Here is an 18,875-nt window from a genome sequence, read left to right on the forward strand (position 1 = left end):
ATTTGAATTTGATGACCTGGCATACAAAAGCTATTGTTGAGCTGTATTGTTATTAATTTTTACAAATTAGAGACAAAAAAAAACCTAGAGATATTTCAATGCCCAATGAGTAATTTCACATTCAAATTAAATATACTTCAGATTCAGTGTGAGATTCAAATGCATATCATGCATAAGCGTATTTATTTCATCCCAGCATCGCTACATACTCAAATAAGCTATGTTCATCTACCTACATGTGTGATGTAGGACTTAAATCAGTATTTTTTGATTCAGTAGAATTCTCTTACATCTGCAGAATCTGCTGTATTATAATCCAAATACATAGCACTCCAGTGAATGCTTGCTTGTTTGTTTCTAGAAATCTGCTTTAACCTAAGAAACATTGCAAAATATACTAGTACAGAAAGAAATAATACACAGCATACATATAAAGTAAAATTCTCTCTCTGTTTAATTTGATATTAAAACTTCAGCTGATTGAAAGGAGCCAGTACTTCAACACCAACAGTGCTGTTTCTGTGTTATATTGCCCTTTGCCAAGACTAGTTAGAACAGGTATTTTTCTAATTAGTAGGTCATTGTCTACCTTGAATAGTGCACTTAGTCAATAAAGAATCTAGTCTATATATGACTACTTGTTTAAATTCAGATTACTAATTGTAGGGGAACTGTTGGATCATGGCCTGAACCTCTAATTGACCACCTGAGGCAAGCAGTGAGTTAGCCACAGGCAATTCACCTGTGTGATCAGAAGGGGTGGAGCCTGACTGCACCTCTCCTAGACCCCATGTAAGGGCTGACTGCCCCTGAGGAAGGATCTCTCTCTGGAGATTGCTCTTTGTGGAGTTTCTTTTGAGCTTACAAGACTGGTGAGTATTTTCTGTTTATCTTTGGTCATTTTTTCCAACATGGTAATCTTACTAACCTAATTTTTCTGCGTACTTATTGTCCATCCAATACTTTACAGCACCTGTATGCTTATTGATCTTACGCTAATATATGAGATAAATGATCTATAGAATGCTAGGGGATGTGTCTTGTACAAAGTGTGAGTGAGGTTCATTTTCTATAGCAAAGCTGCATGGAATGGTACTAGAAATTTCATAAATTGTTTTGCTCCCAGGTAGGATGAAATCACTGGGAAACCCAAGTGTTGCTGTCCTTTGTGTTTCAGCTCTGAGCTGTCTCAGGTAAAATGCAATTTAGGTTTCCTATGTACTCATTTCTATTCTCAGCATGCCCCTCTAAGGCTAGGTCTCTCTGAGTGCATGAAGGGTACATGACTTCTGATGCATTGTGATTGCAAAGGATGCAGCATGAAACCTAGCCTATGCTTTCAGACAAGTCAGAAGGCATACCTGGGAGGAACTAATCTGCTATAAGCAGGCACATTATGAGCTCTTTTTAATAAACTGGCAAGCTGCATCTCAGAAATGATTAGAATTTCTTATTCATTTGACAAACTGTGTTCAAATACCAATGCTCAAGTTGTCAGGGACTGTCAATTTTTGGGTTCTGAAGGAACACATTACTTTAGGTAAACTTCCACAAGGAAAATAGGCATCTTGCAAAAGCATTCTGCCTTGCTGCCAGCTGGCATCCTGATGGGCTGACAGGAAGCAGAAGGCCTCAGGAGTACCAGCTTTCAGATGTGCTGTACTCAGTTGCCTGGGATCAAAGTGTCCGTAGTTCTCAAGGAAATCGTAAGGGCTGTCTTACTGCCAGTGGAGTTTGGGAACATGTTTTTGCAGGGAAATGCAAAATTTACAAGGTTTTGCTCCATGAAAATTAACCAGAATTTTGAAATATTTTACCTGCTATTTGAAAAAGCTTTCATTTGTAGCCTGTAAGTGTAGTGAAAGAGAAACCTGTACTTTCTTCTTACAGAGAAAACTGTTTTTAGCTCCTTATGATTACCTTTCGGTAAGGATGGCTCTGGATGTGATAAAATATACTCACAAATCTTAAAAGCAGAGCTCAAACTAGTGGAATGGCTACTGCAAAGTAGATAGCTGCAGACTGCTGAAAGTGAGAGGCTTTTTAGTTTTGTTGTCTAAAGGATGTTTAAAAAAAAAATTCAAGAGATTTTTTTTTTACTTCTTATGATGTTTGCGTAGAGCCACACTTTGTCTCCATACACCTAAACGCTAGTCTCTTAAGGACTGAGGAGGACATAACATGTAGAATCAGAAGATGGTATTGCAGCTCTCTATCAGCTGTTCTGCTCTTCTGGGTTTTCCAAGTATTACTGTCTAACTCTACGTATCTGCTTTGTGCAGCATTCTTGCAGAACACAACACTAGCATGTCATTCAGTGCCTACAACATACCACAAACCACTCCAGTGTTCAGAATTGCATGTATATTGCTGTTACCTTTCCTCTTATCTCATGTATTTCCTTGTAGTTTTACTTCCAATGCACAGCAGTATTTCTGTCAATATTTTAGATGCCAATGATTGGCAGTGGGGATGATTAATGTTTTTTCTATTGAAATGAAATGTTGCATTTCATGAAAACTGATTAGAATAGTTGACAACTCATGGCGTTTTTAAGAGGACTAGAACAGAAAATCTCCAGCGGAACAATAAGGCATGATTGATATGATTCACTGAAGATACAGAGGTATCTTGGCATCCATTTTGTAAATCAAACAGGAAGTTACTTCAGGGACTGATTTCTTGCTCCTTTTGTTCTGCGTTTAACATCTAAGTATGTAGTGGTGTAGAGGACTAACCCATTTGATATATATTAACTTGCTATTTGGTTTATTACATTTTATTAAAGCTATTTACTTAATTTTGTTGTTTTGTGCTCATTGTTGACCTTTTTGTTAGATGTGCAGGGTGAAAAGCTTCTGAAATATTCTGAATGGAGTAGAAATAAACAAAAATAGCATCTAGCATTTCTGTAAGAGACCTCCAAGTATTTAATTCTGGTTTGGGTTTTTATTCTGAGTGGTAGAGCCATTGTGTTTTATTATACAGAGAATTTTAGTGACTTTTTTGGAGTATTTGATTCACAATGAAATGAAACAGGATAATCCTAGACTGTTTTCCAGTGGTAATAATTCACTTTTCCTATACACTGACATGGTTTAATTTTTCCCTGTTTCTTTTTCGTAAGAAATCATTAAGAGAATAACTACTGGAAAAGTTTATTATTTTCACACTGCAGTGTGTACCTATCACCTTAGAGACACATTCTTCTTTGTTCCCTGTTAATTTTGATTTTCTTCAGGCCTCTGTCAGCTGTTTATAGGTAAACACATGCTCATGAGGAGGAGAACAAATCTCTACAGATAACTTCTATAACAAACCTTGATTTGGGTGCATCCGAAAGCAATTTAATCAATACTTATACCATTTGAAGTAGTATAAGTTAATTTCCATTATATTTTTTGACAAAACCAGTTAACAATGAGCCATTACACATTTCTTGTCTCTATACCATTACTTTTAATTAGCTTAACAATCAACTTGTATCATCTTTCAGTACATGCCTGCTATTAATGCCGTTCCATTTATAACTTCTTGGCTAACCTTGTGTTTTCTGTGCCAATTATTCTTCCCTCTGGGTGATCAGCAATGGAAATGATCAAGCACTGAGAAAACATGACCTATTAAAGAGTGGAAGATCCATATTTATTTCAAGAAGATGGAAGGATTACAGTTGTCTCTAGTCTCAGCTTGCAATCTTTTCAAGTGGTTGCAAACAAAGAGAATAAATTGTTATTGTTGTTGCCCATTGCTTATCCTTATTCGCTAGCAACAAGGAAATTTTAGGTTAAAAATAAGAAAGCTAGCAATGCTGCATTAGGTATCTCAGGAAATAATTGGATGTATATTAGGAGATTTAAGGGCTGGACAAATATTGGCCAGAGATCATTTAAATGAAGTTGATCTTGACATTAGCAAAGATACAAAAGCATGTCAGGACACACAAAAGCATAGTTAATTAATTGTAGAGAAATCTCTCAGAGGAGCAAGAGTAGTAGCTATTTAACTAAAATTAATAGCGCTGATAGATATGAAATAACTTAAGCAAACTGAAATTAACAGTGGTGTAAGTGTGTTGCTTCAACAAATGAAACTCAGTCATTTCAAAGCAGGTTAGCCATTAAAGCATTTTTATGGGAAGATTCAAGTCCTTGCTACAGATCACAGAATCAGTTGTTCCAGTAAGTACCTCAGTTACTGAGCAATTTGTTTCACTAGCCAATTTACCAACTGTTGTGGTTTAACCTGACAAGTAGCTAGCTTATCACCACACAATCCTTTGCCCACTTCCCCCAATCCCAGTGGGATGAAGGGAAGCATCAGGAGGAAAAAAAAAAAAAAAAAAAAAAAAAAAAAAAAAAAAAACAACGAAGTGGAACTCATGAGTTGTGATAAAACTATTTACTAAGATAGAAGGGAAAGGATAATGTTATATACATTTGCTTTATGCATCACTTGTTATGACTATATACATAATTGTTTACCACCTTCCAATGACCAGCTAGCTGCTAGAGCAGTAGAAGAGAGATGAACACCCATCCCCTTTAAAACTCCTTCCTCATGATGTGTTACGGTATGGAATATCCCTTTGGCCAGTTGAAGTCAGCTGCACTAATTCTGTTCCCTCCCAGCTCCTTAGGCCCTTCAATGCAAATGCCATTGACTCTGTACAACGCTGCTTAGCAGCAGCTATAAACATTTGTGTGTTATCAACCTTGTCTTTCTCCTAGAACCAAAACATAGCATCACATCAGGCACTCTGAAGAAAACAATTCTGTCCCAGCTGAAACTAAGACACCAGAAGTTACAGAATCAGTCATGGGATGATTTGATTAGAAAGGACCTTTTAAAGATCATCTAGTTCCAACTCATCTGCCCTCCTTGAGAAATGTAGGAGGAGTGATTATCAGTGAAAGCTGCTCATTCTAGAAAGAAGAGCATTCCCTAACTGAAAATGGAAGAGATTTAAAAAAAAAAAAAAAAAAAAAAAAAAAAAAAAGGTGATGCTTACAGAAGAGGGAATGAAGAAAGGATCGAGCAAGCATTCCTGAAGAACACAAAAATTCGGGTGAGGGCTAACACTGTTTCTGTGTAATGCATTAATGAGAAATTTACAGTTTGCAGATGCAGAATCTGAGGAAACGTAACCTCAAAGCCAATTAGAGTTAACTTAATCAGGGAAAAATTAAGACCTGTTCACTAATATCAAGTGAATAGTCCTGTAAAAGAAGAAGAGGGGGAAAGGTACAGCAAACTAGGGATAGAAAAATCAAGCAATATCTGAAGCAATAGCTATGAAACTCACTCTTATAGGCATGTTTAAAATGGTGAAAAAACAAGTAGATAAATGTCTAGCGTTGTTTGAAACTCTGAAATTTCTAAATTAGCTTAGTTGATGTTTTAGGCACAACAAAGGGAAACATAGGGGCACATAATAGAATTCTGGAAAGACACATCATAGTCTTCAGGGTCTGCTGTGGTTGTTTTTGGAGTGAGTGTTGTGGGGACATATGGACTGTGGTGACATACAACAAGCTGTGATGTCCCTGAGCAATGGATTGCAAACACAGCACCCTCACCATTTAGCCTTGGGCACTGGTAGAGCATGGCCCGTTCTGTCTCATGCCTGGACTTGAACTGGGTCTGTTCAGCCTTGAGAAAAGAAGACTGAGAGGGGATCTGATCCAGGTCTATAAATATCTAAGGTGTGGGGGGCAGAATGGCGAGGATGGACTCTTTTCAGTGGTGAGTGGAGACAGGACAAGGGGAAATGGCTGGAAACTGCAGCACAGGAAGTTCTGCACAAATGTGCGCAAGAACTTCTTTACGGTGAGGGTGACGGAGCACTGGAACAGGCTGCCCAGGGAGGTGGTGGAGTCTCCTTCTCTGGAGATGTTCAAGACCTGCCTGGATGCCTACCTGTGCGACCTGGTGTAGGGAACCTGCTTTGGCAGGGGGGTTGGACTCGATGATCTCTGGAAGTCCCTTCCAACCCCTACAATTCTGTGATTCTGTGACTCCTATCAAGCAATGCTATGTGTGAAGCCTGGGGGTGCAGAGAGCAATTGGTTTGGTGCTGGGCTGTGCTTCAGAGTCTGATGGAAGCAGCTTTTGGTGCCCATCCCTATAGCCATTACCTGCATTTCCCTGGCCTACCTGGCTCAGGCAGTTGGATCTCACAGAATCACAAGGTTGGAAACCACCTTTAAGATCACCTAGTCCAACTGCCTTCTCGTTACCATTGCTACCACAGACTAAACAATATCTTGTAGCTCCTCATCCAGATGCCCCTTGAACACTGCCGGGGCAGTGACTCCACCATCTCCCTGGGCAGGCTATTCCAGTGCCTGACCACTCTCTGAGAGAAAAAGTTTTTCATCATGTCCAACCTAAACCTCCTCTGATACAACTTTTGGCCGTTTCCATGCATCCTGTTCTTTGCCTGGGAGAAGAGGCCAAAATCCTCTCCACCACAACCTCCCTTCAGGAAGTTTAGAGTGCAATGAGGTCTCCCCTGAGCCTCCTCTTCTCCAGATTAAACAATCCCAGCTCCCTCAGCTGCTTCTCATAGGATTTGTGCTCCAGACTCCTCACCAGTTTCGTTGTCCTTCTCTGGACACACTCCAGGGCCTCAATGTCTTTCTTGTAGTGAGGGGCCAGCAGCATCAGAAGTGAGTTGTGTGGGAATGTGTCCCCTGGGCTGGGCACTGGAGTGCAGGGAGATGCCAGGGCAAAAGCAGAACTGGGTCTGTCATGTGCACAGTGCTTTCTCTTCCTCTGCCAAACTATCACCACCAAATCATTGCATTTATACAACTTATTTTCTCCTTAAGGATCATAGAACATTTAAATGGCTTGGTTTTGCTAGGGAGAGGTTTTGAATATGTTAATGATGAACACTGTCCTCAGCAAGAGTAAGGAAAATAAGCTGATTTTAGAAGTGCTCGCAAAGATAGTCATTCTGATTGCAACTGTCATTAGATACATATATTTGGACTGGACACTGAGTTTTAAGATGTTATTCGAAACACAAAATACGTGTAGGTACCCATTCATCCTGATACTATTCCAAAATGTAGTAACTTTAAAAATCGGTGATGGTAAACTTTCAAAGAGTCATTAAAAAAAGAAGCATACAGATTTAAGACATGGAATGACAACTGAAATAGGTGTGAGTTCTGAAACTGTTTCTGCTAAACAGGCATATTCTGATTTCTAAGAAAAGGAGAACCAGATGGACAAAAGTGAGGCATTCAATCCTTACATGGACATAAACAAAAATAAATGATTGGTTAGATTCTGATTGCTTATTTGTTTTTAATGCTATTCTCTCCATGCAAAGTCCAATTCAGTAGCACACTTGAAGATATGTAATTTATTTTGAGATCATCAAAACTCATTTTGAAAAACAAAGCCTTTTGAAAGGTACTCAAATTGCTAGCAAGGAAACTCTACTCTGAGGAATGCTGAGCATCTTCTTCTGTTGACTTCTCCCTGTGCACAGAGCTGATAATCTGCCAAAAGCATGCTGACACAGCATCAGGCAATACCTAACAAAAGATCAGGAAAGTCAAGAAAATGGCTTTCAACCTGTGAACCTAATTTACTGTGAATCCTGTGTTGACATGACTGAGGATGGAAAGAAATAGAGTTCTGGTTGTTTCTTCAACTGACTGCAAACCAGACCTAAAGATCTGTGTATTACTTTGCACTGGTTTCTAAACGTTATGTATGTTCTTACAGAAGTCCGAATGGCTATCCTATTGTTTTCAGGCTCATCAAAGGAAAGCAAACTTAATTTACAACTTAGATTTCTAAACACAGAAACAAGACTTTCCTGGACTGTTTTTTCTCTTTTGAGGATTATACCATACTTTAGCCTAATCTATCTAGAGGCTTTATCGTTATATTCTTAGATGATCTTACATTGAATAGGCATGGTACAGTGAGAATTCAGACAAGCAAGAAGAGTGCTGCAGCTCTCTGTATCTTGTGCCGGCGTCAGAACCATATCTCTGTATCTGGGCAGCCTGCTATGATTACCCCTGGCTTACCATGTTACACAGAAATATTAACTCTTCCATGCACATGCTTCTGTGATCCCTCTAGCTCACTGGATGGATGAAGCAACTGAGAATTAGTTTCTTACAATTACTGTGCTCTGTCTGATACTGCAGGCATAACACAAAAATTGACCAATTGGAGATTTGGGATATTAAATATTAACCTTTTTTCCTTAACAATCAGCTCAAACTTTCATGAGATTGTCCTGAGGGCAGCTGCCAGGAGCCTCCTGAAAGTACGGTAACTGTGAAGCTTTTGAGGGCCTTAGCACTGCCAGAGTTGCTCCTTCAGTTTTGGAGTATACTTTGCTGGAAGAAATTTTGGCTGATAGACAAACAGCAAGCTGCTGGGGTAATAACATTGGTAACCGCTTTTTGAATTCAACTTGAGTTTTAGTAAAAGCTGGAAGTCAGATCTTGTGAGTATGGCTTGTTGAGGAAACTGTTTAACTGGGAAGCTTGGAAAAGAAATAAATGCTTACCAGAGCAAAGCAGCCTTATCTCCTAAAAACTATAGCTGAAAAAATGCTAAAAATTGAGGAAAAAGTGAAATTGCATATAGTTATGTTCAAAGTTCTGTTTTGTTTCTTCATTTTTTGTTTGGAGGAAAAAAAAAGGGAATGAAGAGCTCGTAATGGATGCTTCTATTCCAGTTACATTGGGCTGTTGATACACACAGCATCAGTGACTTTTTTTCAGTTTGCTAAGCTGCCAGGTTCCAGGTCATCAGGATATCTGAAGAATGGTCACACAGAGATCAAATAGTTGTAAATAAGAAAACATATGAATTTGAGAATTTATGTCCAAACTGTTCCACTAAAAGTTTTTTAGAAGTTATTTTTGAATCACATTTCTTTTACTAAAAGTATTTTATTTGCACACTCATTTGTTAACTCAAAGAAGGAATAGAGATTGGTTGCACTGAACCCTGGAGAATAAAAATATCCATCATTCTTCTTTACTAGATTTTGAGGTTTTTTTCTTTTCAGTGCTTTTCATCCTTCCTTCCTTGTTCATTATTGCTGCATTTCACATCACTGCCTTTTGTCTCCTATTCTCCTAGATATATCAAGGAATTTTTCTATTCGCATAGCTTAAAACAGTGTTGAGGATTGCCATGCTACTGGAGCTTAGCATTTTCTTAGCAGTTAGAGCTACTTTATACAGCAAGAGACAGCTATGACAACCAACCATAAGCTCTTATTGATCCACAAACCCTTATTGCCGTGTTCAGGGTAAAATAAGCATTGTGTTGAAAGATCTTGTTATTTGTTATTGATGCACTGTTGAAAAATGTATTGGGTATACTGGACCAAAGTAGTTGTTGCTGGAGTATGTTTGGGTTAAGGCATAAAAAATTAAAATTTGGTGTTTACGTATTTCCATAAACTTCATTCATTTAACAATTTCACAAATGAAAAATGATAGTTAAAAAAAAATTACTGACAGTCTCACAACTATTTATATGTGGAGACAATAACCAAACCAAATTCTAACTCACTTTGAATTCATGTATAATTCTTGTGGGGATGAGCTGTTGAATTAGATCTGTGTTTAGGCTTGAAAAACAATTTATCTCAAAGTCTTCTGTACACAACTGATAGTAATACATATAGTAGAAAATGAGTTGCTTAGGAAAGAAGTATCCATCATTGATAGTATGAGCATTAGCTGACTTCGCTCATAAATATTGAGATCTGAAATACCCTGACCCCAGTAAAAATACACCTTATTAGAAATAATATTTTTATAGATTCTACTTGCAAAAGAGAAAGGAGAAAGAAGGGAGTACAAAACATCCTTCTGGTAGAATGCTTACCTATTTTTCCAGACAGATGTGAAACAATGCTGGACTGAGGTGAATGGGATGAGGTTCAACAAGGCCAAGTGTTGGGTCCTGCACTTTGGCCACAACAACTACATGCAGCGTTGTAGGTTTGGGGATGAGTGGCTGGATGATTGTGAAGAGGAAAGGGACCTGGGGGTGTTGGTTGATGCTGTGCTGAACGTGAGCCGACAGTGTGTCCAGGTGGCGAAGAGGGCCAACAGCATCCTCGCCTCCATTAGAGATAGTGTGGCCAGCAGGAGCAGGGAGGTGATCATCCCCTGTACTCAGCACTGGTGTGGCTTCACCTCGAGTATTGTGTTCAGTTTTGGGCCCCTCACTACAAAAAAGACATTGAGGCCCCGGAGGGTGTCCAGAGAAAGGCAACGAAACTGGTGAGGGGTCTGGAGCACAAATCCTATGAGGAGCAGCTGAGGGAGCTGGGATTGTTCAGTCTGGAGAAGAGGGGTCTCAGGGGAGACCTCATTGCACTCTACAACTTCCTGAAGGGAGGTTACAGTGAAGAGGGGTTTGGCTTCTTCTCCCAGGCAAATAATAGGACCTGAGGAAATGGCTGCAAGTTGTATCAGAGGAAGTTTAGGTTAGACATGAGGAAAAACTTTTTCTCTCAGAGTGGTCAGGCTGGAATGCAGGGAGGTGGTGGAGTCATTGTCCCTGGCAGTGTTCAAGAGGTGTCTGGATGAGGAGCTGCGAGATATGGTTTAGTTTGTTGTAGTAATGGTAATGAGAAGACGGTTGGATTAGATAATCCTATAGGTGGTTTCCAATCTTGTGATTCTATGATTCAATGATAGGACAATATGCTCCTACTACTTTACTGTTCTAGTCTGCGAAAAATAACTTACAGAATTCCATTTTTTTTTTTTTCCACTTCTACAAGCAAAATGGCTAAAAAAGTTTTGTAACTATGAAGATGTTTCTTAGCTGACTGTTGCCTACAAAGTATTGACAGGAGCTCTTCTCAGCTGTCTACTGAACAATATAATAGACACCACATTCTTGGAAACACAGTAAAACTTTGACTGTGGCATAGTGCTATAGACATGATCTTCCCTGTTTGCGAATGGCAGAAAATATCTAGGAAGTAAAATAGAAATACTTATATAATCTTCGTCATTCTGACAGAATCCTTTGTTGTAGTCAGTCTTCATGGTCTTCAGATGTTCCTGAGGAAATGTGAGTGCTCAGATAAGAAGGTCAATATCATACATCAGCTCTGCAGTGAAAAGATATAATACGTTGTGTGTGCCTTTTCCTTCTAGTGCAATAAATGCTGTAAAGTAGATTCAAACCATACTTGTTTCTCATACCTTCCAGTAAGGTTACATGAGACAAATCACAGTCACACAGAAAAAAAGATGCATTCCCCCAAAACAGAATTTAATGTAATTTGTTTACATCCATCAAGAATAGTGTCAGGAATCTTATTACAAAATTACGTTTGTAAGTGACTGCATTTGTGGCTCATTCAAATTAAAACCTGAAGACAAAGATATCTCATTCAGTAGCTTCAGTATACTTTGTCTAAACAATTAGCATTTCAAAGAATAAGGTCATGCGCTAATCAGCATCAAGCAAACAGTGGAATTATGTTGAAACAAACATAGTGATCAATAATAAGTATGGTGACAAAATTCACCTTCCTTAGCTTCCTTAGAGTTCTCACAAAAGTACATGCTGGAGATGAAAATATTAAGCTGCATATACAAAATGTTAGTACTTCACAATGTGTTTTGCAGAACTGTGCTGATATAAGTTTTGCTGCTTTATATTGCATTGTCCTGCTTCCTACACTCAGAATGCTAAGTTTATGAAGCACACAACAGCTGGTCATAATATGCTAGTCAGATATAAAATAGTTTTAAAGGTGTGTCATCTCAAGTTTTTACATTCAATATTGTGGTGGCCAGCTAAACTCCACCACACTGCTCTCCCACTCTTCTTTTTCAAAGGAAGGCAGAGGAGAGGAAACTGATGAGAGGGGGGAAAAAAGACTTATGAGTTGAAGTAAGGATAATTTAATTAAAGAGAAAAGAAAGGAAATGAGAAGGAAAAAAATAACTGAAAAAATAATAAAGGCTTTGCAGAAGCAGAGATGAAGAAAAAAATTCCTTAATTCCCATCAGTAAATGATATTTGAGTGTGTCTTGGGAAGCAGAGTGTAAATACGCATAGCAGTTGTCTGGAAAGGCAAATGTGCTCACGAGAGCCCTCCCTTCTCCTTCTTTCCCAGCTTTTATTGCTGACTCTGCTATTATATGGTACAAGACATCATTTTGCTAGTTTATATCAACTACCATGGCCGTGTTCCTTCCTCACCTTTTACCTGCTTGCAGTCTACTGGCTTTGTGGTGTTTGAATAGAGTCATAATACTGTATCAATGCTGCTCAGCATTAGTCAAAACTTCATTGTGATATCAAGGCTGTTATAGCTACAAGTGCAGAACACAGCATTGTACAAACAATTCTGGAGAAAGTTAATTCTACATCCCAGTAAGACCCAGTACAAACATCCACCTTCTTATTTAGAGCTGGCAACTGATCTGTTCAGTCTGAGTTGTAATAACTACCAGAGATACGTGATGTGGTGGCTTAGCCCGTGGCTGAGGGATATGACTCAAAGTGTTTCACAGCACTGTATTTCAACAACTTGTTCACAAGCTGGATTTCACAGAATTGTAGGGGTTGGAAGGGGCCACAAAAGATGACAAAATTCAACCCTGCTGCTAAAGCAGATTCCATACAATAAATCGCACAAGTAGGAGACTCAACAACCTCTCTGGGAAATCTGTTCCAGTGCTTTGTCACCCTTATCGTAATGTTCTTCCACATATTTGTAACGACTGTTGGACTCCTCTTTTTTTGAAATGAGGAGCTCAGAATTGGATTCCATATTCTAAATGTGGACTCATCAGGGCATAGTAGAGGGGGAAGATCACCTCTCTCCATCTGCTGGCCATGTTTTTTTTTTTTTTAATGCACCCCAGGATACTATTGGCCTTCTTGGCCACACGGCTGCACTACTAGCTCGTGGCCAACCTAGTGTCCAGCAGGACACTCAGTTCCTTCACTTCCAAACTCCTTGCCAGCAGGTCATCCTCTAACCTGTACTGATGCATGCTGTCATTCCTTCTCAGGTGCAAGACTCTACACTTACTCTTGTCAAACTTCATCAGGATCCCGCCATTTGATGGAAAGTTACTCTGAGTATAGAGATATAGAGGGTGTGCTTTCCTTATGTGTGTGTGTGTATAAAATGCTTTTAATTGAGCAAAACCAGAAAACCAAAGAAATAGCTAAAGCAAAATACTTCATACCTGAAAAAAATCCATAAGAAAATGAAAAGACTTTCAGAACTGTGAGCAGATAAAAGATTTCTTACAGTGTGAGCTGTATACATTTATGGAAACAGGACTTTGAATATATTTTTGTACTTGAACAACAATGAATTACAGAGATTCCTAATTTCCTTAGTAGATAAGCTTTATTATTTGACTGTTCAACTCAGGAAGGGTAACGATAACTGATGTGTATTATGAAGTAGCAAAATACAAAAATTGCATTTGTTCTAACGTGATACTCCAGCAAGTTTATAGATAACGCTAATAAAGAATGGTTGATCATTTTTCTGAGTAGATGAAAAGTGTGAGTGTGATGTCACTATAGGAACACTGCTGATAGGATATAAAGGATATAAAATGAGAAAAAGAAATATTTGAAAGGTACTATTGAAAGGACCTTGCAAGCTTGTAGTATGTATTATGGAGCATAACTGTAGATGCTCATTATGTCAGATATGAAAAATAATACCTGGACTGTAGTTGTTAAAGCTGTCATGTTTGATGTTGTGTGAAAGAAAACTCTAATTGTATTTTCTGCAATATTAAGTGATCTAAGGATTATCCTTGTTATAGACAAATTCTCTTCTCAGTTATCTAGCTGATGTCTCTTTGTCTTGTTAAACAAAATAGGGACCTAATATTCAGTCTTTCTTTTTTTTTGTCCTTACTATCCCATTTTTCCTATGGCTATTTGATGTTTATGGGTTTTATTCCTGTAGTGTGTAGAAATACTTTATTCAAAATCCACAGACAGACAAATAGCACTTAAGTCTTACCTCACTGAAGGGAAATGGACTAGAAAGAATAAAAATATGCTCAGTAAGAAAAAAAATATATGAAAATAAAGTATATGACAAGTAATTTAACATGGAATGAATAACAGTTGTGTTGGCATAAATGTGTAGCCAGAAGCAGTACTGTATAAATATTGTTTTAGTTTACTATGTTGTCTTAAATTGTGTTAACGTTTCTCACTGTAATTGTGTTGTTTTTCCTCAAAAAGAGTTGGAAGAATGACCAATAACATCTACATTTTTTGTTTAAGAAAATATAAGCCTGATGTGCAAACTAAATAGGAAATGAGCGGGATCAAGATAGTCTAGATAGACTTTTAGCAATATGAAATCAACTTTATCAGAAGTAGAAAACTGATTAAAAAAAACTCCCACTGTTCTTCAGTGTCTGAGGCTAGAAGTAAATGCGATCCTTTTTACCTTCAAGACAGAAAAGTTGAATTTTTTTTTTAAACTAATTTAAAAGTCCAACAAATCAAGATATTTGAGCATCACCAGAGAGAAAATAATTCTATTGTTTGTTTTCATTTGGAAGGAGTATTCATCATTAAGCAACAAAAAGAGTATTTAGACATTTTGGCAAGGATGAGACTGAGTATGAACAAATGAGCAGAAAAGATTATCAGAATATATCCTGAATATGTTAAGATAGATTTTTCTATTATGTACATGTGAAATTATAGTTAGCAGGCAGCATTTACCTGTTGAAGCTTGAATAACTAGCTTCCAGTGTAGTTATAAATATTGTATATCCATTTAATGGGAATGAGAAAGCTCTCCCAGTATATACATTTTCTATACAGTGGAGGCTTCATACTGCAAATAGCAAAGACACAATAACCCTACTGCGTGATGCTAACCCTACCTGTTATAATATACAAAGAGTTAGTAATAAGGGGACATCCAAGACCTGTGGATGAAAATGAGAGTTTTCTTGTTTATGTTGAAACTCCAGGTATTTGTTACTGTTGCTTTATTTACTAGATTAGCGATACCTAAACATCTTTACTTTAAAATATAATAGAATAGTTGGGAGGGACCTAAAAAAAATCACAACCAAAAGCCTGGACGCTTCGGGGCTTAACAAAAATTGAAGTATGTTATTCAGGGAATCATCCATATGCCTCTGGAGCACTGACAGGCATAGAGCGTCTACCATCTCATTAGGAAGACTGTTTTATGAAATTTACCCTTGCTGTACTTTGTGTCACTGAAGATGACAACAATGCTATCTAGATCCCTTTGCAAGGCCTCATGTTCCTCCAAGAGAAACAGTAGCACCTTCCAGTTTAGTATCATCAGCAAACTTGTTATGGATGTATTCAAATTCTGCATCAAGGTAATTGATGGGAGTGTTAAGCAGAACTCACCCTTAGAATTGAGCTTTGGGAGACACTGCTAGTGATCAGCCACCAGCCAGAGGTACTCCTACAACTACAAGCCTTTGAGCCCTACTGTTCAGCCAGTTCATCACCCAGTGTGGCATGAACCTGTCAATCTCAAAACTAGATAATATTCTTGAAATTAGTAGTTGTTCCAATTAAGCTCAGGTAGCCAGTGTCTGTAGAAGGAATGCTTTTGTAACCTAAGGCTTTAGGCTTTCTACTTTTATCTTTGATTCTTTGGATCAAATATAGTTTTGTGCTTCACTTAATTATAATTAAAGTGGATCGTTCCACCACTGACGGTGATAAATTATTTAAGTATTAACAGAGAACACCTACAAAATGTGTCCTGTTAGTCTGTGGAAAATCCACACAGATTAGAGAATAAATAGATGTTGGGCAATGTTTTATTTATTTATTTATTTGGCCTAATTGTAGGCACCAAAGCAAATAAGGAATTTGAAGAGAGAGAAAGATACAGGATTAGGAATTTTCACATTGTGGGAAAGAACTATGGAAAAGAGAAACAGTGTATGAATATGTAGTCAAATATACTCAAGAAGCAAGTTCTAAATACAAAATTTGAAATTGGAAGTTCTTTCCAATCATGAAAAAGAGAAGAATGTATTGCTAATTTTACCAAGCTGGGAGGGGTGGCTGACACACCAGAGGGCTGTGCTGCCATTCAGTGAGATATAGACATGTTGGAGAACTAAGCAGAGAAACCTTATGATGTTCAACAAGGATAAATATGGAGCCTACACCTGGGGATGAATGGCCCCATGCATCAGTACAGATTAGAGACTGATCTGCTGGAGAGAAGCTCTGCAGAGAAGGACCTGCTTGTCCTAGTGGATAACAGGTTGGCTGTGTTGGCTGTCAGCTAGCAGTGTTCCTTTTTGGCCAAGAAGGTCTTCCGGAGTGCATTAAAAAAAGAATGGTCAGAAGTCAAGGGAGGTTCTCCTTCCCTTCTACTATGCCCTGATGAGGCCGGATCTGGTGTACTGTGTCCAGTTCTGGTCTCTCAAGTTCCAGAAAAACAAGGAATAGTTGGAGAGAGTCTAGTGGAAGGCCACGAAGATGATTAAGGGTCTGGAGTATCTCTCTTATCAGGAAGAGATCTAGGACTGTTTACTTTGGAGATTGAGAGGGAATCTTATCAAAGCTTATGAATATCTAAAGCATGAGTGTCCAACCTTTTGTCTTGCCTGGGCTGTGTTGAGTGAAGGGGAATAGCCTTGGATCACATATAAAATATTTAACATAGCTAATATATAGGAAAAAAACCCAACCTATTAAAGTCACAAGATGGGCTGGGCCAGGATGCGTGTGGCCTGTGGGGCATGAGTCAGATGTATCTGACCTACAGTGTATAAGGCCAGTCTCTTTCCAGTTGTGTTCAGAGACAAGGAACAACTGGCACAAATTAAAACACAGGAAATTCCATATGGTCATGAGAAAGAAAGGTAAAGAAAGTTCTGGCCGGCTGCCTGGAGAGGTTATGGAGTCTCATTCTCTGGAGATATTCAAAACTCTCATGGATGGTTTTCTGTGCAACCTACTTTAGGGAAACTGCTTTTGAAGGAGATTGAATTAGATGATCTCCAGAGATACCTTCCAATCCCTACATTTCTGTAATTCCCTGAAGATGAAGAAAAAAATAACATGGGATAAAGGTTGGATTTTACATTAGTAAGCAGATTGCAGTGACATCGATACAAAGTGTATGCAAACTGCTGACACATGATAACTGCTAATCATTTTGCTCTCCTTGCATGAATGTCCTCAAAGCACCCTGGCATCTTTGGTAACAGGTTGCACATCAAAGAGAGCTAGGAAACATTCCTATTTGGATTTTCAAAGAAATAATATCTTAGACCTACTCTATTTGAAATAATGTTAATTCCTAAAAAATTGGCTCTTTTTTCCCTGAAAATTATTCACTTTTGCGCTAATCTCAGTTTTTCATCAACGTTCTGGTGCAATGTTCCCAGTTAGATCTGTTGGCCAGTATGTTTCATGCGATGGCATCTGTCTGACTAGAAGAAACTGATACATATTCTATAATGACTGTAACTGTGTTTTTTTTTTTATGGATCGTGTAAGAAAAGCACATTAAAATGTCTTTTCCATTCATTGAATTTTCTCTTCCTTGTTCAATTCACATCTCAGCTTTTTTTCCTTTTTTTTATTGTTTCTTCTGAAGGATAAACATGAGTTTTGCTCTGATAATAAATAAAGTACAATGTGTTTTGGAGAAATGATCTTCAAACTGACAAGATTATTTTACCTACTGGCTGTCTGGGAAGTTTTCATGGCTCCCTTTCTGAAAACATGCTATTTACTCCCAGCTGGAGACACTGTCAACTTCACATCTCCTTAGGTTTTTAGAGTCCTGGGAAATGAAGCTGAAACCATGCATTGTTAGTTACCCTGCTATGATTTGGAAGGTTGGTAAATGTGAGGTAAATTATATGATATTGGTACACAAGTCACTTTTCTCATATACGGTAAATTGCAGCACAAAGAGTGCATAAAAAGCAATTAAGTGATTTGTGAACCAGGCTCTTGACATATTCAAAAATTACTAAGGTGAATTACTCCTTGGATTGTGAGATAATTATAGTACCAGTCTTCCACTCATCAGCAATGTAGTCCTCATACAGGCACAATTGCAATGGAGTGCTGTATTTTTATATGTGGCCCACACTCTAATTAGCACATTCTAATTTCAAGCTTAAAAGAAAACCACATGAAACATATGGCTTATAGCATTTTATTGTTAACAGCTAAGCTGTATGTCTCACTGTGAGACAAAAAGCCAATCTTTCTTTTCTTTGGTTCAGCCTTGCTCCTTGTTTTTTAATTCTATCAGATAATTAAATAACCCAAACAAGATGAAATGAGTTACTTAATTTCTTCAGGAATTAGAAGTAATTTAGGTTTGAGAAACTACTTTTTCTGAGTATTTGAATGTTTTGTTTATAACAGCTTAGTTCAGCCTGTTTATTTACTCATTTCTTTTCATCTGCGAGGTTTAAAATCAATCAGTGATGTCCCAGATTCTGGCTATATTAAATGAAAGAAATTACATTATTTATTTCTGCAGGAAAATGCTCAATACTTTCAATATCTCTTCCCTTTCTCCCTCTTTTTTTCTCTTTTTTTTTTCTCCTTTAAGTACCATGTTAATAGCATTAGAAACACTCTCAGCTTGGGAGTCTAATGGCAGAGACACAGAGCATGCTAATTACTTGCATAGAGGTCATAAAGTCAGTGAGAGACAGGTTCTGATAAGGTGGAACAACTGCAATATTCATAGCTTCCTTTTCTTTCTCTTCTCTGTTTTTTTCCAAAATGCTCACAAGTCTGTGTCCATATTTCCAACGAAAGTTGTCTTCATTTTAACAAAGATTTCTTGGTGGATTTTTGTGGTGTAAAGCAGA

At 38.0% G+C, this 18,875-nt stretch overlaps 1 long non-coding RNA gene across 1 annotated transcript; it reads left to right on the plus strand.

Moving 5' to 3' along the window:
• The first annotated feature begins 827 nt into the window (after positions 1–827).
• Positions 828–3,692, plus strand: LOC125688215 (uncharacterized). The gene is made up of 3 exons (XR_007374656.1): positions 828–872; positions 1,127–1,193; positions 3,587–3,692. It is a non-coding gene; the product is annotated as an uncharacterized LOC125688215 (long non-coding RNA).
• Positions 3,693–18,875: the final 15,183 nt, after the last annotated feature.

This window comes from Lagopus muta, chromosome 1 (genome assembly GCF_023343835.1).
Source record: "Lagopus muta isolate bLagMut1 chromosome 1, bLagMut1 primary, whole genome shotgun sequence".
Taxonomy (NCBI): Eukaryota; Metazoa; Chordata; class Aves; order Galliformes; family Phasianidae; genus Lagopus; species Lagopus muta.